The sequence below is a fragment of the Vipera ursinii genome (genome assembly GCF_947247035.1).
Source record: "Vipera ursinii genome assembly, chromosome: Z".
NCBI classification, from domain to species: Eukaryota; Metazoa; Chordata; class Lepidosauria; order Squamata; family Viperidae; genus Vipera; species Vipera ursinii.
This window is the reverse complement of record NC_139517.1, coordinates 99,765,002-99,788,510: the sequence shown is the minus strand read 5'-3', so window position 1 is coordinate 99,788,510 and position 23,509 is coordinate 99,765,002. Positions and strand designations below refer to the sequence as shown.

At 36.1% G+C, this 23,509-nt stretch overlaps 1 protein-coding gene across 1 annotated transcript in view; it reads left to right on the top strand.

Annotated features, from left to right (window-relative positions):
- PPP1R9A (protein phosphatase 1 regulatory subunit 9A) overlaps positions 1-23,509 on the top strand; it is a gene marked incomplete at its 5' end in the record, with an annotated part of 75,318 nt that overhangs the window by 6,495 nt on the left and 45,314 nt on the right.

Here is a 23,509-nt window from a genome sequence, read left to right as displayed (position 1 = left end):
TTGACTCTTTCCCCATTAATATCATTTTTTAAAAAATTATGTATTAGCCTCTTAAATATTACAAAACAAAAATGCTTTTAATTATGGCAGGAACCAATTTAATTCTCTTTAAGCGTTTAATATTTACTTGAAATCATTAATAGGTTATAAGTATTTGACTTGCACTCAGTTAAAAGGATTAAGATAGAAAAGGGATGTAAAAGATGAAAAAAGATGTTCTTTGGCAGTGGAAAGTTTGCAGTACACAATGTTAAAAATAGCTCTGTTGTGACTGTGCTTGTAACCAGACTAAATCATTTCCTATTCAATTCCCTGTTACTAAGTACTTCATTTGAGAGCTGACTTACCATATGAATTTTCTCTCTCTATATATATATATATATACATATACATATACATACATACATACATACATACATATATATATATATGGGATATATATATATATATATATATATATATATATATATATATATATATATATATATATATATATATATATATATATATATATATATATATATATATATCCCATTTATGTCCTGCCCTTCTCCGAAGACTCAGGGCAGCTTACAATCTAAGAAGCACAAATCAATGTGCTTAGCAATAGCCTTCATTCTATGTATATGCCTGCTTATTAGGGCATATTATTAAATATTCTTAGCTGCAGGGTTCTTCATCATGCTTAATTACTGCATTTAATGCATACACATTCATATTTCTACCCAACAACAACATTCTGTACATACAGTAACAAAAATGCCAGTTACTCAGTTGGATTTCAGTTCTTGTCCATGTATATAACATAAAACAATAAGCCAGTATCTTGGAGAATACTAGTATATTGTTCAAGAGCATTCCCTTGGTGTATGGTGTCCAATTCTTCACAGTTTTCTCTCAGCAGTGTGAGCAAATGCATTAATTAGGAATTTACCAAGAGAAAAAGCTTAACACTATGCTTAGATTAAGGTTTTTATTATTATTATTAGTCACACACTTAAAAGTCAGATTACGCAGCTTGTATTTGCATTTTTGGTGAGAGGAGCCTTCTGGTTGTGAGGTGTTTTTTCCCCCCAAAATGCTAATTTCAGTGAATATAAAGAGGCTAGGCAAGAAATAATCAATAAACTTAAATGGTTTTGGAAACCAGGTTTTGCTTCCAACTTAACTCATTCACAGAAGAAAACATGCGCCTGTCAAATTATTCTCTCCAGTTTCTCTTTGTCATCCTTATATTAGATACATTGCATTTGGTTGTGCTAAGCCTTAAAGTGGCTAATATATGTTATTAAAGATGGGATTCTGTCTTAGAATTTTCATTCCAATTTATTATGGTTTATTCAATGAATATAGTTAAGCAAATAACTTAGCTTGCTATCAACCATCAATGGACATCCTGTATATTTATGATTACTTTCCATTTCGGGTACTAGCACTTTCATTATCTTCCTCTCTTCTTCCCAGCAAGAAGACTGATAAAGGAAAAGGCTGGCTGCTTCTAATAATCCATCTGCAACTAAGTTGGAAGTGATCTTGGAGGTCATCTAGTCCAACCCCCTGCTTAGGCAGGAAACCCTATACCATTTCAGACAAATATCTGTCCAGTCTCTTCTTAAAAACTTCCAGTGTTGGAGCATTCACAGCTTCTGGAGGCAGGTTGTCCCACTGATTAATTGTTCTGTCAGGAAATTACTCCTTAGTTCTAGGTTGCTTCTCTCTTTGGTTAGTTTCCATCCATTGCTTCTTGTTCTGCCTTGAGGTGCTTTGGAGAATAGCTTGACTCCCTCTTCTTTGTGGCAGCCCCTGCTGTCATGTCACCCTCACCCTTCTCTTCATTAAACTAGACATACCCAATTCCAGTAACGTTCTTTATATGTTTTAGCCTCCAGTCCCCTAATCATCTTTGTTGCTCTTCTCTGTATTCTTTCTAGAGTTTCAACATCTTTTTTACATCGTGACCAAAACTGGATGCAGTAGTCCAAGTGTGGCCTTACCAAGGCATTGTAAAGTGGTATTAACACTTCACGTGATTTTGATTCTATCCCTCTGTTAATGCAGCCTAGCACTGTGTTGGCAGTTTTTGGCAGCTGCAGCACACTGTTGGCTCATATTTAAGTGATTGTCCGCTAGGACTCCGAGATCCCCCTCACAGTTACTACTATTGAGCAAGGTACCACCTATACTATACCTGTGTGTTTGGTTTTTCTTGCCTAAGTGTAGAACATTACATTGAATTTCATTTTGTTAGCGCCCAACATTCAAGTCTGTCAAGATCCTTCTGTATCTTAAGCCTATCTTCTGGAGTGTTGGCTGTTCCTGCCAGCTTGGTGTCATCTGAAAACTGTATTAAAAATATTCACAGCATTGTTTTGAAACAGAGAGAGAAGACATTTACTTTCTTTGCTAATGATCTGAGAATTTGCAGAAATGCTATCTTAGGGAGGTGATCATCCAAATTTTGCTGAGCAACAAATTCCAGTATCTCCTTCCATGGATTGTCCTAGCCAGCAGTTGTTGGGAATTGAACTTGTCATCATGTGGAGGCAATCGCTGTTGCAATTCTGTGTATCCATAGTAACAAATCTTGTTGAGAAAAGTGAAACTGACTTCTGAGTAAATGGGCACATTCCTCTATATGTTTCTGACATGTTCTAATATGAGGTTCTATCCTAATTAAACAGCATGGTTCTATGAAAATTCAATTTGTTTTAGATGAACCACTCTTTTGAATGAAATCTTGAAAACAAATCATCTAATTGAGTCAATGTTTCAAATTGATTTGGGTGCCCCTTAATGAGTTTATTTTTACATGTGTAAAAATAAGTCAGCTTAAATAAGTCATTTTCCTGAATGACTTATTTAAACTGATTCCCATTATTCTGATTGAATTCACATTTTCATCAGATCTTAAGTGACTGGCACTTCTCCTGTAATTCAGCATAGAGATTTAGTCTGAGGTACCTTTTGTTAGATTTAGCTTTCAGTGTACATTGTGTTCTGGTTTTGAAGGGACTATGCCAGCTTCTGAAATATTCAGCACCTGCTGATTTCTGAGACAGAAGGCCGAGACATACTTGAAAATACTGTTTATTATTGGAGACATGTTCTGCATACATACGCATGAATTCAAGAATGCATGAATTATCAGAGATGCACCATTGGAAATATTTAAATTTTGTGTTGGAACTTTTTCTCACATTCTTTTTGGTGAATATTTAAAAGAATTATTTGTTTATAAAATACCTTCAAATTACTAGATATATTTTAATTGTTAAAATATTTAAGTGCATTCTGTTTCCAGTCATTTATCTGTCAAAAAATGTCAGTCATTTCAACTATATCAGCAAAGAAATATAGATAGTCCTGGATTAATAGCTCTAACGTGATCATTTTTTTCTATCTAGATAAGATATATCTCAGAAATAATGACTTAGGTGGGCACAGGTTATCTAGTCATATATAGAAACTGAGTTCCGTGACTTTTTTTTAACTATTTATCCATCAAGCTAAAATGAAAATTTCTGGTTTCAGTTACAAATCTTTAAAATTCTTTAAATTAGGGCATTTGAATCCCAATTCATCTAGCTTTTCTGCATATCCAACAGGCATAATAAAAGAACTTCATATTGTCCACATTTCCAACATAAATTTGAATATCTATATAGTTTAGATAAATTTTCTGGAGCCACATACCCACAATACATCATTTAATAATGATTTATTTAATAATTTTAATTTATAACTTGTAAAATTCCCACTGTTCTTCAATATGTCTTAGCTCATTTTATCATACAGTCCTTGTTCAGTTTCAAATTTTAATAAAAAGTTTATATATTTTAGCAATCACAAGTTCATCATTTGTGTAGATAGTCCTCAACTTGCAACAGTTCATTTACTGACCATTCAAAGTTACAACGGCACTGAAAAAAGTGACTTAGAACCATTTTCCACTTATGACCATTGCAACATTTCCCCCCCCCCCATGGTCACGTAATGCTTGGCAGATGACTCATATTTATGAAGGCTGCAGTGTCCCGGCTGTCATGTGATCCCCTTTTGTGATCTTCTGACAAGCAAAGCTAGTTTCATTTAACAACTGTTACTAACTTAATAATTGCAGTGATTCACTTAGCAATTGTGGCAAGTAAAGTCATAAAATGAGGCAAAATGCACTTAACTGTCTTGCTTGGCAATAGAAATTTTGGGATCAGTTGTTAGCTGTAAGTCGGACTACTTGTACATAATTCAACTTCAACTTCTGTCTTCTGGCTGCTCAATTCCAAATGTCAGTAGACAAATGTTATATTATTTATCTTAAATCTTCCTTTTAAATGTGCATAAGAAAACTATTAAATACTAAATCCTTTGCAGCCAAATCCCTCTGCGGTATGCCAAAAGAATTTTTCCCCCTAAGACTTTCCATAGCAAATAACCTGTACTGTAACATGAATGCAAGACTACTACTAATCATAAAAGCTCATTAGGTAACCTAATTTCACCTTACTTCCAATAAGAGTGTAACCTTAACTTCACCTTACTGCCAATGGAAAGGTTATTAAAGAAAATTCAATTTAACAACTGGGTGGAAGAATTTGATTACTAAATTTATTAATAAATTCTTCAAACTTCTCTCTCCATTTTGCAAAAAAATCATATTCGGAAATACATGACAGCTGCTTTCTTTTAAATACTTGTAGTTTTCCTAAAGTGATTGCATTATTTATTCTGTACCTCACTAAAACTGACATGACATAAATTACATTACTTTAAGGATGATGTTATAAATATTACAAATTGCTTTAAAATTATTTTAGAAAGTACTCCAGTAAATTGTATTGTTCTGTTTAGAAATTTGTGTTTGTGGGTATATAGATGCTAAATAATAGATGGGTACAAGTATTCTTGAATGTAGATTTTTCTGACTTTAAGAATACAAGCTAAGAAATTGAATCCTTTGTTTCATATTTCTTGTTAGTTGCGAAGTCGTGTCCGACCCATCGCGACCCTATGGACAACGTTCCTCCAGGCTTTCCTGTCCTCTACCATCTTCTGGAGTCCATTTAAGCTCACGCCTACTGCTTCAGTAATTCCATCCAGCCACCTCATTCTCTGTTGTCCCCTTCTTCTATTGCCCTCAATCTTTCCCAGCATTAGGCTCTTCTCCAGTGAGTCCTTCCTTCTCATTAGGTGGCCAAAGTATTTGAGTTTTAGCTTCAGGATCTGGCCTTCTAAAGGCTACTCCATTTCTTCTGAGGGATTCTTGCCCACAGTAGTATACCTGATGGTCATCTGAATTAAATTCACCCATTCCTGTCCATTTTAGTTCGCTGATACCTAAGATGTCAATGTTCAGTCTTGTCATCTCTTGTTTGACCACGTCCAGCTTTCCTTGATTCATGGATCTTACATTCCAGGTTCCTATGGAGAAAAAATCTACCACCAGACATATCCACAGCTGAGCGTCCTTTCATCTTTGGCCCAGTCACTTCATTCTTTCTGGCGCTACTAGTACTAGCCCTCTGCTCTTCCTCAGTAGCATATTGGACGCCTTCCGACCTGAGGGGCTCATCTTCCAGCGTCATATTGTTTTGCCTTTTGGTACTGTCCATAGGGTTTTCATGGCAAAGATACTGGAGTGGGTTGCCATTTCCTTCTCCAGTGGATCACGTTTTGTCAGAACTCTCTGCTATGACCTGTCCGTCTTGGGTGTCCCTGCACGGCATAGCTCATAGCTTCATTGAATTACGCAAGCCCCTTCGCCACGACAAGGCAGTAATCCATGAAGGGGACATATTTCTTAGAGAATTACAATTAAATATTTTAACTAATTCAGGGAAGTCCCCTCTTACTTGATAACAGCATTCAGTGTAGGGAATTTTTTTCTAATAGTTTTCCTGTCAGGATGGAAGAATGGCTTTTGAGAACTTACTTTTTTTTTTAGATAAAGTAGTTGTGGTCACAAGGTATTCCAATTAGTAACCACTTAACTCTTGATTGATGGTTCCAGTTGTGATCACTAAAACAGGACTCCCTGTACATTATTGAGATAGGTTACAATAACATTTTTTTCAAGTACTATCCTCTCTCCTTATATACCCCAGGGAGTCAGGCAGGTGTTTGCTTGAGTTGCTTCCAGATATGTGGCTTCCCAGAACTTAAAAAATATTTCAGCCCTCTTTGCCTAATTAGTGCTTATCACACATTTTTTTTGTTAAGATCGTATTGTCTATACTATTCCCTGTGTTATTTTTAGTTTCCCCTCCCTTTTGCACAGAAAACTCCAGGTAAAAGCCATAGGAACAAACTGCTGATTCATGGCTTTCTTCCTCTGCCTAAGTAAGTCCTGTAACACAACTATACAGGGAGTGGGCATTTCTCCCCTTCCCTGTTCTGCTGCTCTGTGTATCCTACTCTGCCCAGTAAAAGATGGAACCAGAAAATATCCCTCCCCATGTTGTGCCCCAGTCTGTTCTGTGAAATGTCCTATGCTAGGAAATGCAAGAGTCTTCTTTATCCTGGGTTGTACAAGCATTTTATAGAGGTGGCAGATTACATAGTTGGAGGTTTCCTGAGAATAGCAGAAGAAACTGTTCAACAGTTGCAGGGCATGCCTGTCTGTTGCTTTTTCTCTGATTCTGGGTAGCGTCCCAATATATCAGGTACTCCAAATATTTCCCTTTTGTGTAGAGTCCAGAATAGCTTCCACTTCATATACTCCTTACGCATCCACCAGCATAAAAGCAAAATAGAGCTGTGTTAATCTGTAGGTTGGAGTCAGATGCATTGCAACAATAGCCCAGCTTTTAGCCTCTGTCATACTTTATCATTGAAATTTTATTTGAGTCTTGGTGAATAAATTTTTGTGCCATGGTGTTGTCTATGAAATTAGTAGATCCTGAGTCTACAATAGCAGAGAGTTGTGCTTTCCTACTTGAGTAAAAGAGTAACAGTAACAATAATGTGTGCCTGTTTACTGTTGGTCACAGGTAGTCCTTGCTTAACTATTCATTTAGAGACTGTTGAAATTACAACTGCGCTGAGCATAGGGAGATTTATGACACATGCCTTAAGTCATGGCTATTGCAGCGTCCCTGCAATTGTGTGATTGTGATCTGAGCATTTGGCAACTCCTTCTCATTTACAGGAGGAATTTGCTCCACCTCTGTGCACAGAAGGGAACTCCAGTGCTAGAATGAAGAAAAAAGCTTTAGTTCTTCATGATCTGAGTTTCTTTTTTTCAGACCTCTGCTGGACTTTACAGAGCACAAAGGCGGTAGTAGTAGGGGTGAATGAACTCTGTAACTGGACTGGAGGAAAAAAACTTGGATCACAAAAATCTGGGCTTTCTTTCTTCCTCCAGTGCTGAAGTTTGAAAATCACATGGAATGAAAGAAATTCTGGTGCTGGGCTGGAGGAAAAAAAGCTCATTTCACAAAGGTGGATGAAGAGAGGCTGTAAAATGTTTACCTTTTATTTGTTTATTATCTCTTCCATCTGCTGTCTATTTATCACACTATATTAAGAGAATTTTTCCAAATTTTCTGAAGTGCCTTGTCTTAGCCTGTTAGCAAATTCTTGTCTAAGTTGGTCAATCATAGCAAAATATTTCCCACATCTCTGGCTAATAATTCTTTTGCATCTTTTTCTCAAGGTCACATCTATTACTCCATGCATTTGACCTCTACTTTTACACTTTTCCAATTTTTTTCATGTCTTTCTTTATACCTGCCTTCAATACTTCATCAATTGATCAATACTATGATCTAAATTGAAAATATTTGTTCCCGTCAAACTATTACTCGCTTCCAGGAATATTTTAAACAGCTAATACTACAATTTTATTAGGGAATTGTGCACCTGCTCTGCATCTTTCCTGGTATCTCAAAATAGAAGAAATAGGTGAGACGTCCTTGTACTCTGAGCTTGGCAGTTTTCTTGCAGATGTTTCATTACCAAACTAGGTAACATCATCAGTGCTGTTGATGTTAACTAGTTTGGTAATGAAACATTCTGCACGAAAACTGCTAAGCTGAGAGAGCACAAAGAATCCTTCAATTCAACCCTAAACAACAAATATTCTGTTTTATTGAGAAGAAATAAGTGAGATTGGGGGATCTACATTGGATGATACGATCACCAATCGCAGCACATATTGGCTTGATTTTAAAAAAGCTTGGTGCGAAGCAGCATCTGATAGACCTAAGTCTTGGTCTATTATTTATTTTCCAATCTTTCCCTCTTTTCTTATACTTCCGGAGTGCTTTCATAATTTACTCTTCTTAGTAAATATAAAACAAGCATGGACAATTTACCTTTTTCTAAATATTGTTTAAATAAAATTCAAAACAATTGTAGTTAGTGAAGTTAATGTAGCAGGATCTTGGGAGACTGACTAGCTTCAATTGCCATTCCAAATGATTCTATAATATTTAATTAAAGTAAAGGTAAAGGTTCCCCCACATATGCGTGCTAGTCGTTTCCAACTCTAGGGGCCGGTGCTCATCTCCGTTTCAAAGCCGAAGAGCTAACGCTTGTCTGAGGACGTCTCCGTGGTCATGTGGCCGGCATGACTAGACGCCAAAGGCGCACGGAACGCTGTTACCTTCCCACCGGAGTGGTCCCTATTTTTCTACTTGCATTTTTACATGCTTTCGAACTGCTAGGTTGGCAGAAGCTGGGACGAGTAACAGACACTCACTCTGTTACGTGGCACTCGGGATTCGACCCGCCAAACTGCCGACCTTCAGATCGACAAGCTCAGCGTCCTACCATTTGGGAGGTTTTGTTTTGAAAGAGAAGCTCAAGAACAGCAACCACAAAAGAAAGTGGATTCTTGCTAAATGAGACCGACAACCTAGATGTGAACTTTTAACTTTCTTTTCCTAGATTCTTTGATTTAGATGTCAGATCACGTCACATCAGATGAGCAACTCCAAAGATACTGACTCAGAACATTAGTCAGGAAATCTTATGTAAGTGTATATATGGAAACATGAGTCATCACTTCACTACATTAATGCAACTGAGTAGAAACAGTTTCAATATATCACATATTGGAAAAACAAATTAGATGTAATTTATAAATTAGAAATAAACCAAACATGGAGAAAACACACACATACACACAAATAATTAGATATCCTAGGTGTTGTTTCCCTTTTTCAGATTTTATTTTTTTAAAAGTACAGATTGAATACTGCAAAGTTGTAGCAGACTATATAGGACAGTTTGGAGCAAGGTAGTAAAACCTTTTAGAAAATAGAGTGAGTAGCTTTCAGATAAACAGTGTGAAGCTATAAACCAACATCATCTTCTCATATTATAGTTTAGTTTACAGCATTTTCCTTTCTGCCAGCTTTTCTTGAGAGACCAAACCAGGAAACAGATACTGAAAGATTACAGGAATGCTGTTTTATTGTTGTGGAGTATACTAATAGAGTCAGGAAAGTCTGCCAAGAGTTTCTCTTTCCCCTCCCTTAATACCAAACGGAATGGAGGACAAGGAGCAGTTATTTTGATTTTCCTTCTCATCCTTTTCAAGGACTGACTTGTGGGTGTTCCTTTCTTAATGGATCTTCAAAATAATTGCCACTTTCCTCTACAACTTTAGAGTTAAGAGAGCCAAAAAAAGAGAGGTACATATGGCTTAAGCTATAAAATTGATTTTATACATTCAGAAGGATTAGGGGAATAGGATATCTGGCTACATCTGGTGGATTAGGAGAAAAATGGTTCCTATGAAGTGTCTGTGTTCGTGGAAAATCAGAATGCAACCATAGCTAATGGTGGAACCAGGATGGGGCACAGTTTCGGAACATTCTGTTTTTCACCCTGGCGTTTTCATATCCAAAAGCATTCTCTCTGTCTCCCTCTTCCCCTCTCCATTCATGAAATGCTTTGAAGTAGTTTTGTTTTCTAATTGAATAGTGTGTCCATTCGGCTGAAAAGGTATCAAATTGAAGCGGAATTGTATATAACAGTAATTGTTAATATATGGTCACCAATAATGTCAGTATGGTCTCTCATACCGATTAGCAATGAGCTGCTATGGTAATCTTTTGGTATATAATGTGGGACCAATATGACTTGTGGTAAGAGTCTAACTATCCTTGTTTTGTTAAACTTCAGCAGCTTTTTGATATGCTATTAATCATAGAATTTTTCTGAAATTCTTACAAGGATTGAGGATTGGAAACTCCACTTTAATGGTCATTCCAATCTTCCTGGGTTGGGTTTTCCAGTCAGTTGTCAGGCTCTGAAGTCCCATTCAGGACTTCGTCTTAACCTGTTATCATGTTTAACATTATATAAAAATTTTAGAAGACTCAAATCAAGCAAAACAGAGTAGCCATTCATTCATTATCACCTCTCATATTCTATGGAGTAGTGCTCTCCTGTGGAGAGCAGGCTTACCACCTAGGAGTTATCTTGTACTCAAAGCTGCAACAGTAAAAGCTGGTAAAGAGTGTGGCCAGGAGTCTTTGCCAGAATCAGAATGGAGCTGGAAGGGTCTTTGAAGGTCTTATAGTCCAACCCCCTGTTCAAGCAGGAGACCCTATACCATTTCAGACAAGTGATTGTCCAGTCTTTTCTTAAAAACCTCCAGTGAATAAGCATCTACAACTTCTGAAAGCAAGCTCTTCCACTGATTAATTGTCCTTACTGTTAGGAAGTTTCCTTGTAGTTCCAGGTTGCTTCTCTCCTTGATTAGTTTCCATCCATTGTTTCTTGTCCTGCCTACTTTGGTGCTTTGGTAAATCAGCTTACGGTAAGTTGATGTAGAAGTTGTGGCCTTACATAAAACAAGAAACCCTGTAGATGTTCTTAATGGCCTAGGTCATGTGCTCTATGGAGTACTGCAATTCATCCTTGAAGACCACCCAAAAAATTTAAACTGATGCAAAAGGCAATTGCCTGTTTGCTTATTAGACAATCTCATTATTTCCATATGACACAATTGCTCTGGGAGCTGCACTGGGCTGGTGATATATTTCCTATTACAATTCAGAGCACTGGTCATCACTTATAAATCTGTGTAAGACCACCTGTCCCATTAGCTTCTTCCTGTCCAATCTAAGGGTAAGAACATGCCTGGTGAATGTCTGCACCTATTTAGAGCCATGGTGACAAAGTTGTTACGCAGTATTGTAGGCTAATTCTGCCAACTGCTTGTCATTCTATTCTCACCGGCTGAAGGTTGACTCAGCCTTCCGATGTCAGTAAAATGAAGATCCAGATGTTGGGATTAGATTAGCAAACAGTAACCATATGTATTTCTCTCCTATTTGAAGGACAGAATTTGGTAATTGCTTCTTATGATAATACAAGGGAGTTTATGAAGTGCAGAGATGCAAAAGATACCATCATTTAGTTACACTTTAGAGAAATGAATTGTTTTTTATTGTAAAATATATTGTTCCATTCTAGAATGCTGATAAAAAGAGATCCTGTTACACGTGCTATGTGTCTTATGACCTTTTTATACCTATTTTATTTACTCAGTGTTGATTGTTACGTGCCTATAAATTGCAGGTGCTTCTGACAGGAATAAAGAAAAAACAAAGTAAACGGAGATTATGGATAGTGGAAAAGTTGTAATTAGAGTAGAAAACCAGCACCTGCCAATTACAGGCCTCAATTTATATTTGTAAAACAGTCTCAAGGTCCAAATCTTATTTCCTTTTTTACCATTTGTTTGCCCTAATGGACTAAGAGCCAGTTATGCCTTAGTAAGAGGAGTATCCATTCTGTCTTTCACACCTTGTTTCACTTGGTTTTTTTCTCTTCTTTCCTCCTATTATACCCATGGATAGGAGATTCAGCCCTTCCCTTCACCTTTGAGGGAATGAAAAAGTCCCAGGAATCTCCCTTTCCTTCCATCATTGTTTTCATCCCTTTTGAAAAGCAAATAAGATGGATTGGGTCTGTAATAGAGACATTCCTGTTCTCAGTGAAGAGATTTATAGCTTCTGTTTGAAGAAAGTAGAGGAATCAGCTGTAATTAGGAGGGCTTTTGTACATTTATACTTATGTGCCAGTGTTTTGCCAAGTGTCAGGGCAGTGATCAGATGGGCAAGCAATTTTTGAACCACAATAAACATACCAGTAAATCAAGGGAATTTTAAGTTTTAATTATTATCTCAAAATTTGAAAGCATACAAATTATATGGATCAAGCAAGATGATACTTGTGGCCAGTTTCCACAGTACCAAGTCCTAGGTTCTGTGCAGAAGCTCCCAACAAATGATAGCGCTCAACTTTTTTTTTATCAAAACCTGGCATCATAAATTTATGGCTCTGCTATGTTCAATGCACAACCAACTTTGACTATGACTCTGCGATGGGAATCAAAAGAGAGACTTTCACAGCAGGAAAAGCTTTGAAACTACTCTTCTCCTTTATTCAGTAATTAAGAATAAAACTCAAGCAGGTTAGCTCAGAATGAGCTCTAAGCTTCAAAACGTTTTTTAATATAAAGGAAAAATCAAAATTATGTGACTAAACCCCGTCCAGAACAGTTGTTTTCCATATTGCCACCACAGGTAGTTGTAACATTTTGTGGACTACAAAGCCCTACTCACAGTCATTTACCACTTGGATTACTATAATATGCTGTACATAAGACTGCGCCTGAAGAACATCCAGAAGTTGTATTTATACAGAATGCAGCAGCCTTGTGTAATCGAATATATTTAGCTGACCCTGTTGCTTCAGAACTGCATTGATTATCATTTGAAGTGCTAGTTGTTGCTTTTAAGATCCTATATGGCTCTAGACCAGGGGTGTCAAACTGCTGGCCAGCGGGCTGGATGCATCACAAGGAAACAGCACCCATCCCATTGCCGGTAATGCGGAAAAGCTCCGATATGTCGTGCAACGTCGCGAGTTTGACATGTCTGCTCTAGACCCTATATCAGGGGTTTCCAAACATGGCCACTTTAAAACTTGTGGAGTTCAACTCCCAGAATTCTGAGGAATTCAATTCTGGGAGTTGAAGTCCACAAGTCTTAAAACAGGCCAAGTTTGAAGACCCCTGGTCTACATGGCTCTAGACCTGGTTATTTGAGGAACCACCTTTTCCTGTATCCATCTGCCATTATACATATGTACGTACATATATACATACAAACATGTAAAAATCAAGTTCTTTTTGTACCCAACTGGTGATTACATCTAAATATTTAAAAACATTAAAATTGTTTATGTTTACTAACTTTACACCATATATTTTCCCTTAAAACCATAAGTTTGCTTTATTGTGTGACATGTAATATATAGGGAAATCATTCTTCCAAAAAGCCTTAACCTTTTTACAAGTCCACCATATGTGAAAATATGTTGCATCTTCATCACCGCACCTCCAACATTTAGGCTGATAATTCGGATACATACTTGCAAGGTTTTTAGGATCTAAATGCCATCTATAAAACATTTTGTAAAAATTCTCTCTTAAATTTTGGGCTTGTGTAAATTTTACGTTCCTCACCCAAATCTTTTCCCATGTGTCCATTGTGATGACTTCCTGGATATTTTGGGCCCATTTTATCATACAATCCTTAACAAGCTCTGTTTCTGAGTCAATCTCTATCAATGCAAGATATATCCGTTTGATATGTGCTGGTCCCTGATTTCTAATTTGCTTTATCAAATTTTCATCAGTCATTGTAAATCCATTTTTCTGGTCTTCTTTCCACCTGGCCCGTAACTGAGTATATTGAAACCAATTTTGAACAACCTTCTCTTCTCGCAAGAGGCTATATGATTTCAAACACCAAACGTTTCTTTCCAAACTGAGAATCTCCTTATACGTAGTCAGATCATGTTTGAAGCCAGCATGTATATTTTCTATTGCGTGTTTTGGAATTGCCCACAATGGTATCTTGCAACTTAACTTATATCTGTACTTCTTCCAAACTCTCAGCAATGCCTGTCTTAAAATATGCACCCTAAACACGTTGTCTACCTTCTTGTCATACAACAAATATGCATGCCAGCCAAACAACAAATCATGGCCCTCAAGATTTAATAACCTCCCTTGCGTCAAATTAATCCAGTCACTTATTCCTACTAATGCAGCAGCTTCATAATATAATTTAAAATTAGGCAATTTAAGGCCACCTCTCTCCCGAGTATCCTGCATAATCTTAAATTTAACTCGTGGTTTAAGATGACATGTAATATATAGGGAAATCATTCTTCTTTGAATTTCAGTTTTATATAAATTGCATTCACGTGTTGAAGTTTTTTATAAACTGTTCCTCTTAAGGCTGTCAAAATAACGTTTTGCATTTTATTTCTTCATGTGTAAATAGCATCAGGATGAAACATTCCATTTTATTTATTTTGCAGAACTACTGAAATAAAATAAATGTGTTAAGTTCTAGGCAAGAAAGTTCAAGAACAATAACTAATTTGTCCCGAAAATAAGAAGCTTTGTCACAGCCAGTATTTTGAAAAGGAGCTTGTTCTCAACAGATCAGATTACCATGTGACAATTACATTAGACTTTTGTAGAAAGAGAACACTTGTTTAGAAGCTTGCAAATATTTTAATAAGCACCCAGAAAAATAATTTATCATTATTGGGATACTAAATTGAAACATTACTTCTTATGCAAGTACAGATGCAGCATTATTATTATTATCATCATCATCATCTCCTCTTCCTCCATTATCGCTGCGCACACTGTACAGGTAGTCCTCAACTTATAACCATTCATTTATTGATCAGTTCAGAGGTAGATAACAGATAGCTGTTTTTCACACTTATGACCATTGCTGCTTCCCCATGGTCATATGATCAAAACCAGGCACTTGGCAACTGGCATGTATTTATGACAGTTGTACTTTCCTGGTGTCATATGATCATCACCACTATTGAAATATATTTTCATAGTTTTTTGTTAAATGCTCCCAAACTTAATTTATTCTTACCTTGTTACTAATACTGTAGTTGGAAAATCTGACAGTCTGCCTGCAAGTGCTAGTACAAATGATACAATGTCTGAAAACTGAATGCTCTTTTATGCACAAAACTAATGCCTCTGCTCTTATAGTATCTATTTTGTAATTCTACTGATTAATGTACTGCAGTAAACCAATTCCTTTTTTCTACTGCTGAAAATTATTGTGGGTATAAGCAATAAAACTTTTCCAAACAATACCCACCTTGGCTAAAAAAAATGGAAGTGAACTAGGAAAATTCTGTATGGATTTAGACTTAATTGGGTAATGAACACTAATTTGTACTAAGAACAATACCATTTTGGCCACTCTAAATAATTAGATTGCAATTAAGAATAGATGCTCTTAATTAGAAGCAGCACTGTATAAAAATATTGCTATGTAGAATATAAACCATTGAATTAATCCTTACTAGTAGCAGTAAGCTTAATGGCACATAGAACAAATGGCTAAACATTTACTGTAACATATTGTTATAGTAAAATTAAAATTGTATCAAGATTGTGGAAGAAGAAGTAATAAATAAAATCCTATCCTGCGCAAAATGGATAGGTTAACAGAGCTTAAGAACAAAACTGAAACTATTACGAAATTTGGAATGAAATGTATAAATAGCTAGAGTTGAGGAGGAAGGCTGGGACAAATGTTGATAAGTCGATAGTTTAGAAATCTTTACACCAGTATTCTCTATAACAGGGGTGTCAAACTCAATTTCATTGAGGGCCGCATCAGCATTGCGGTTGCCCTCAGGGAGCCGGGTGGGTATGGCCAGGGTGGGCGTGGCCTACTGGGTGGGTGTGGCTAGAGTGCGTATGGCCTACTGGGTGGGCGTGGCCAGCTCTACATCGTTCGCATCAAGGGTGCCTATGGGGTCTGGGCAGGAGTGGGACAGATCTGAGGGTCTCTGGCAGAAGGAGGGTCTCTGGGCCAGGGCCAAGGCAGTGGGGGCCGTTCCCTCACTGTTTCCAGGATGGCTTCGTGGGCCGCATGAAACCACTTCGCGGGCCAGATCCGGCCCCCGGGCCTTGTGTTTGACATGTCTGCTCTATAAGATAGAATTAAAAGTTATTTAACTATTATGTACATGATTGAAATAATATTTACTAGAGAGTTCACAGATTCTATACGTATATTTTGTTATATTCTAAAGAGGCCTTTTTCTTTTTCTTTTCACAAGGTAATACTAATAGTATTGTTTAAGCCAGGGAAGTTGTATCATGTCCACTGTGTTTTCTGTGTTTTTAACTGTATATTAAATAAAATTCTGTAAAACAAAAAAGATTGTGGGTGTTAATACAAGGTTTGAAGTAATGGCAAATCTGGATTTTTGAAACTGTTCCAACACTGTTTCATTATCTGCTATCTCTTACATAGCTCTAAAGCCAGATCTCCCAAGTTCAACAACTTAATTATCTGGGCAATTTAAGTCTCAGTATAGAAAACTAATTGCCTGAATCCCCAAAAAAATTAAAGTGTTAATGCAGTTGCAAGGACACAGATAGCAGTACTATGGAAATACATCATTCTATGAAGTCTGGTCTTTTACTCTTTAAATCAACACTTAACCCCTCAGCTCTGATAACCAGCTGTGAACAAAAGGAAATGCTTTATTTCATGAAAGAAAAACATTGTCTGCAGGCTCAGCCATTTAAATGTCAGAATGGTTGGAGACAGCATCATTTCTTTGGATTTATCAGGCTTTCTAGGGAAAATAGCACGTGCAGAAGTTTATGAAGTCTTCACACATTATTCCTCTCTTAGTTGTGTTCCTATCAGGGAGTGTATTTAATATTTTAATTTGTTTAGAAGTTGTAATTGTTTATTAGATAGAGAGATAGAGATGATAGATGAGAGAGAGAGAGAGAGAGAGAGAGAGAGAGAGAGAGAGAGAGAGAGAGAGAGAGAGATCAGCACCAATCACTTAAGGAAATATATTTGTCAGTTTAGTTTTCTGATTTCTGACTTTTTCAGTCATCTGTATATAACAGCAAAGACTAGTATACTGATTATTTTTAATCTATGTCTTTACTTAGAAATAAATTCTGATGTTCAGTGAATCTCTTGTTTAGGGTCCATGTAAGACTGAATTGAAATTGTTGGTCTTGTATGTCTTTTACAGGTAGCTCTTGGTTAATGACAATGATGGGAATTGGCAACTCCATCACTTAGCAATATAGTAAAGCATAATGTTAGAGGTTGCTGACTTATTATGGTGGTTGCACTTAGTGCACCACTTATTATGGTGGCTCTGGTTGCTGTCATTAAGTTAATCCTGCACAGTCATTAGGGGTGATGTTAGGTGTTCACCCTTTGCAACCTCCTGCTGGCTTTCCCATTGATTTTGTTTGTTGGAAGTTGGCAGTGAAATTGCAAATAATAATCATGTGATCATAGGACACTACAGGCATCATAACTGCAATTGAATAGGGAAAGTCAATTCTGACATTAAATAAATACCATAATTCAATAAAAACATAACATCAGCTCCTTATATTTTATCCTGCCTTTGTTCTGAGTTATTTTTATTGCATTTAACTGGAAAGAATATTCAAATTTAGCAGAAAAGAAACAACAGCAAACCTCCTTTTGAAAGCCAGAATACAAAACACATTTTAACAGCACTTTTAAAGAAATAATCAAGCATGCAAATTAAAAATTAAGCTGTTATACTGCAATGCATAAACTGTAGGATTTTGTAACTCTTATAAAGTCTGATAAGGTAGAATAACGCTTCTGGCTTGAGAAGCCTTTTCTCTTTTTGTGTAAGAGAAACAATAAAATGAAATATTTGATCTAGTTGACATTTCAAAATGATAATTATGACTTACAATTAGTTAATTACTATGGCTTATAAAGAGTAAATCACTGGTTTATAATTGATGAAAGATGAAACATTCTTAATGTGTTCTAGTGATGTTTCACCTTGTCTTTGTTTTTTTTTATGCTTGTTTTGCAAGTCTTTTGAAAATATCATGGAAGGTATCCCCTGTGATGTTTGAATAAAACAGTGTTTTCATAAATTAGAGGCATGAAATCATAGCCAACCTAATGACTATTTCTATAGGTCATCCATAATTATATGTGGAGGCCTTCTTCCTTTGTTCTGCATTTTTACATTTTGCCCTTAATGAATCGCACTTTCTGAGAAGGTGTTTTCTTAATTACATTGGTCTAACAAGCTCTGTATATACATTTGCTGTCTTATCTCCAGCAATACATACATGCACGTGCTCTGGGTCACCCATCCAGATTTTTTTTACTTTAGGAATTACAGAGAGAATGTTGACTTACTGGGGAAGAAATGTGAGTGAATGAACCACATAGTTAATGTGATGGAAATAGTGCCACAGTGAAAAAACTAGTCTGAATCTTGTACAGGAATGCTTTTGTAGAGGACTGTTAATAACTGCACACTTCTTATAAACCAAATAGCACATTGTTTAACAGAATATTAAGCATATATCTGAGATTTAACTTGTCTCACAATTTTCAATGTAATTAAACAGCAATCTGCAAATTCTGGCCATCATATCCCAAACCTGTTGGTCTGGGAATTATGATAACTTTGATGTGTCTGAAAGAAAATAAGTTTGGGGAAATAGTTTAAAGACTTCTGCACTATGTTGTGTGCAGGTAGTCCTTGACTTGTAATCACAGTTGAGCCCCACATTTTCACCATGAAGCAAAGTAGTAGTTCAGTGGGTTGTGCCTGACTTTTCAATCTTTTTTGCCACAGTTGTTAAGTGAATCACTGCAGTTGTTAAGTGAATTGTGTGGTCATTCAGTGAATCTGGCTTCCATCATTGACTTTGCTTGTCAGAAGCTTGCTGGGAAGGTTACAAATGGTAATTACATGATCCTGGGATAGTACAACTATAATAGCAATAGCACTTGGACTTACCGGTATATACTGCTTCACAGTGCTTTACAGCCCTCTCTAAGCGGTTTAAAGAGTCAGCCTATTGCCCCCCAACTATCTGGGTCCTCATTTTACCAACCTCGGAAGGATGAAAGGCTGAGTCAACCTTGAGCCGGCAGGAATCGAACTGCCAAAGTGCAGGCAGCCAGCAGTCAACAAATGTAGTATTGCATTCTAACCACTGCACCACCAACTGTTGCCAAATATGTCATTTTCAAAGTGCCCGGGTTTTAATCATAGGGATGCTCCAATAGTCATAAGTATGAAAAACAGTCATAAGTCACTTTTTCAGGGCTGTTGTAACTTCAAACAGTCATTAAAGAAATGGTTGTAAGTTGAGGACTACTTGTATGTCCTTTGAATGTATTTAAGAATTGGTATTTTTGTTCATTCTCACCTATGTCTTGTTCACAAAAGAATTCTAATGTTTATGGTTCTTTTCTCAATAGAGAGGAGACTGGAGAAGTAACTAGTACCAAATGTATAGCAAAGATTTGTCATATAACCCTTTATTTTCATTTTCTATGTGTTTGTATAAGTATTTTACCTCTTTCATATTTCTACATTTTAGCTTTCTACTAAACATGTGATCATACTAATTAATACCTAGAAATTTTCAATATGAAGTATAGAACTGCAGGTTTTTGCTAGAGTATTATTTTGAAGTTAGTGTGCTTTTTAATGTAATTGCTTGCTGAAATTAGGGACTTAAAACGTATCCAGCTATTCTAGACTGGATTCTTAATTTTGCATTTTCAGTATTTTTTTAATTTTCAGAATAATAAAATAAGATGAAACATTTATTAATGTCAGCATGAACTGAGCAGTTATTCGACATTTTACTTTGTTGATTGACCTGTCCTTATCTTTCCTGAAATTAATAAAAAGAAGAAAAGTAGGGAAATTCTCTATGTAACTATTTAAAAAAACATTTAAACCTTGTGCTTTGTTTAGACAGCTTACATCCTTATGCACTTCTGTGACCTTCTATTTGCTGTCTAATCTTTTTTCTGCATTATGCTGCATTTGCAGCTGATGGAGCTGTACCAGCTAGGCATCTCTCCTAGATAAACTCCTACTTTGGGCTTGTATCACTTCCTTTTTTTGCCCCACGTTGCCTTTGGAACCATTATGAAGCTAGACTGTGCTTAAAATAGAAAGCTTTCTTATTTTTGATTCACTGGTTTCTACTGACGTTTACAAATAAAAAATATAAAGTTTTGCATCTTGTTAGCTTATTACTCATTGTGTTAACAGCAAAAAGAGCGAGAATAAGAAATTGTAATTAGGAGGAAGAAAATGCTTCTAAGTCAGGTAGAATTAGCTCCTTTGGCAGGTGCAATTGGACTAAATCTACTTTATAAAAATGAGCAATTGCTTCCCCAACAATTATTAAAGAAGAAACTTACTCTGCCATTTTGACTACAAAAATCTTTAATCTCATTTATTTATTGGCCTTTATGTTTGAAAATATGAGTGTGTATGTAAAAATAGCATAATATAGAAGTTTATAAAAGCTCATAGAAGTTCATGGTCTTTTTTTTTTTAACTGAGTTTGAGAGTTTGTTAGGAAAACATAGTCTTTGCTGGATGCCAAATGGTTTGCCCTTTATGTAGGTAGAGAAAAAATGCTTTTGTTTCAAGTCAGTAAGAAAATGTTTATCAGCTTAAAGCAGATATGTCAAACTCGCAACGTCATGTGATGTAGCGCGACTTATTGTAGCTTTTTCCCCATTGCCGGCAATGAGGTAGGCACAATTTCCTGGTGACACATCTGGCCTGCGAGCTGGCAGTTTGACACCCCGGCTTCAAGAGAATTAATCAAATCATGCTGCTGAAGGTCAGCATTAGGCCTACATATTGTCACACATAAGTCTTTGCTTAAATTGATTTTTAAATTGTTATTTGCAACTACCACATCAACAGTAAACATTAAATTATGTGTAATATAAGGGAAGAGGATGTTATATTCATAGTTATAGATAGAATTAGAAATAATTCAGTGCCTTTCACTCCTCCCCAAGGGAGATGGGGGTCAGCCATATTCTCATCTAGCTTACTAACATTTATGCATTTGAATGGGGTAGACTTGCTGTATTACAAATTGCAGCTCAGGTACATAAATATATTTTAAGTCACATTTCATATAGGTGGTTACCAGAGCCAAAAACGACTTGATAATGATGAGCCATCAAGTCGTTTTTTTACTCTGGTGACCACCTATAATATATAGGTCCTATATGAATCATTGATTTTCCATCAGTAATTTTCTCTACTGTCATTGAGGAAAACTCAAGCTAGAGTCTTGACCAGTAGATATGAGAGATGAAGTTAATTATCTATTGTCAAGGCATGGAAAAGGTTAACAAACAGGCAAAAGAATTAGCCAGATGTGATTTCAGGGGAGGTGGAGAAGAGGGAAGAGATAAACTGGATGATTGCTAATTTGGCTAGTATGGCCTCTTCTAGCTTCCTGTCCACAATCTCCTGGAACTAAAGTAAGAAACATTTAGTAGAAAAGACACTATTCCCCACGTGTTTTGGGAGTAATTATTCATTGTAGGAGATACTATTTGTACTTCCTCTATATGATTATTACGGTTGAGCTCAGAAAACTCTTGAGAGCTGGCAAGAGATCAGAGAAAATTAATAGGGTTGTAGTTCCTCACTCTTTCTCTTCTTGGTAAAAGATCTTTCATGTTAAAGATAGGTCCTGATTGGATTGAAACAGATTTCTAAACATACAGGAATGTATGGAGTAATCGGTAACCACTTGCTTTTAGCACCTTACCTAGAAAAAAAGGATATAGTGATCCTGAGGACCTTAATCTTTGTATACAGTTCTATAGGACTGCACTATAAATATGGTATCTTTGGGGATAAATCCAGCAAACACTCTTTTTGTGCAATCTTTTTTATAAATTCCAAATAAATGAACTCATGTACCTGAAAGACCAAACCCAAATTCAATTCAAGCCAAAATCCCCTACCTTTATAACAAGATTGTCCTACTAGTCTTCCTCCTTTTCAGGATCATATTGATGCTATTTTGGAGATAACTATAAAATAGTACAGCATAAATCTGTTTCCTTGACAACAAGACTTGCCAAAGGCAGTGCAGGGTTTTCTGCCTCCTATCCTCTTAAACTGTACAAACTGGCTGATGATTTCTAATACTTGTTTTAAATGACTAAGACGTATGTCAAGTTAACTATATAATTAAAAACTAAAGTAGTTTATTTCAGTGTATTGATCTATTATTGAAAAGTATTAATATTTAAACCATTTTTTGTTATCCTGAAATACATATCTTAATCCCACTTAGCATGTAGATAAAACAAACATGATAAACTCTTTTCAGCAAACTGAAATGATTTTGCAGAAAGAAAAAAATTTTTTTTTTCTTGGATACATGCAATAAAATTAGCATTTTAATCAATTATGTTGATTTCATTAAGAATTTTAAAGCATCAATTTATTGGTTATTTTAAGCAAAATACAGGAATTTTATTTCTTCCAAGACAAGTACGGTCTTTCTAGAATATGATCTTATTATCAATTCAACAGGATAAAATGATGAAATGAAGAATAAAATATTCTTCATTCTGTTATGCAGCCAAAACATTTAATTTATACGCAAAACAACTGCCAAATGAATTCATTCAAATAAAAGAGGAAATTGTAATTCTTTTAGCAGTTACGCTGTTAAAAGAAGTATATTTTCTACTTTATTGCTATTGTAATTGTTGGATGCTTAATCGAAGTACACTTTCTATTTCTCAGAAGACCATCTTGAGTGAGGAGTGCATTTTCTTTCTCTGATAGCATTATAAGGTTTTCTTGACATACTTGTTATTTAATCGTAGATGATTGCAAAGATACAGGTAGTCCGTAACGTAAGCCCACAACTGAGCCCAAAATTTCTGTTACTAAGTGAGATAATCTTTAACTGAGTTTTTCACATTTTATGACCTTTTTTGACACAGTTGTTAAGTGAATCACTGCCGTTGTTAGGTTAGTAACATGATTGTTAAGTGAATTTGGCTTCCCCATTCACTTTGCTTGTCAGAAGGTCGCAAAAGGTGATCACATGACCTAGGGACACTCAGCTGTCCTAAATATGAACTAGTTGCCAAGCATCTGGATTTTGGTCATGTGACCCTGGGGATGCTGCAAAGGTCGTACGTGTGAAAAATGGTTACATGTCACTTTTTCAGTGCCATTGTAACTTCGAATGGTCACTAAACAAGCTGTTGTACATCAAAAACTACCTTTAGTTGGTAAAGGAATGCAAGAATCATTGCCAATACTATTAAATTAAAACTGAAGGAAAAAGTAAACAACATTCAAGCCCTGAGAAGGGATGAAGCATCACAAAGAGATTCTAAATATTTCCACCTTAATTCTTTATGATGCAAGAAGGGGCAGAGGAAAACTTGAAGGCTTTCAAGATCCTGGTATTATACTCAACAACAATAGAATTCCAGCACTCATCTGGTGTCTGACTTGGCCTACTTAGAAAGGGTAGCAATAATGAAAGTACCGGTAGTCATGCTAAGAAACTGTGACTGGTTTCTAGTTATCACTTGGAACCTCTACGCCTTTCTACCTCAAATCTACTTATTTT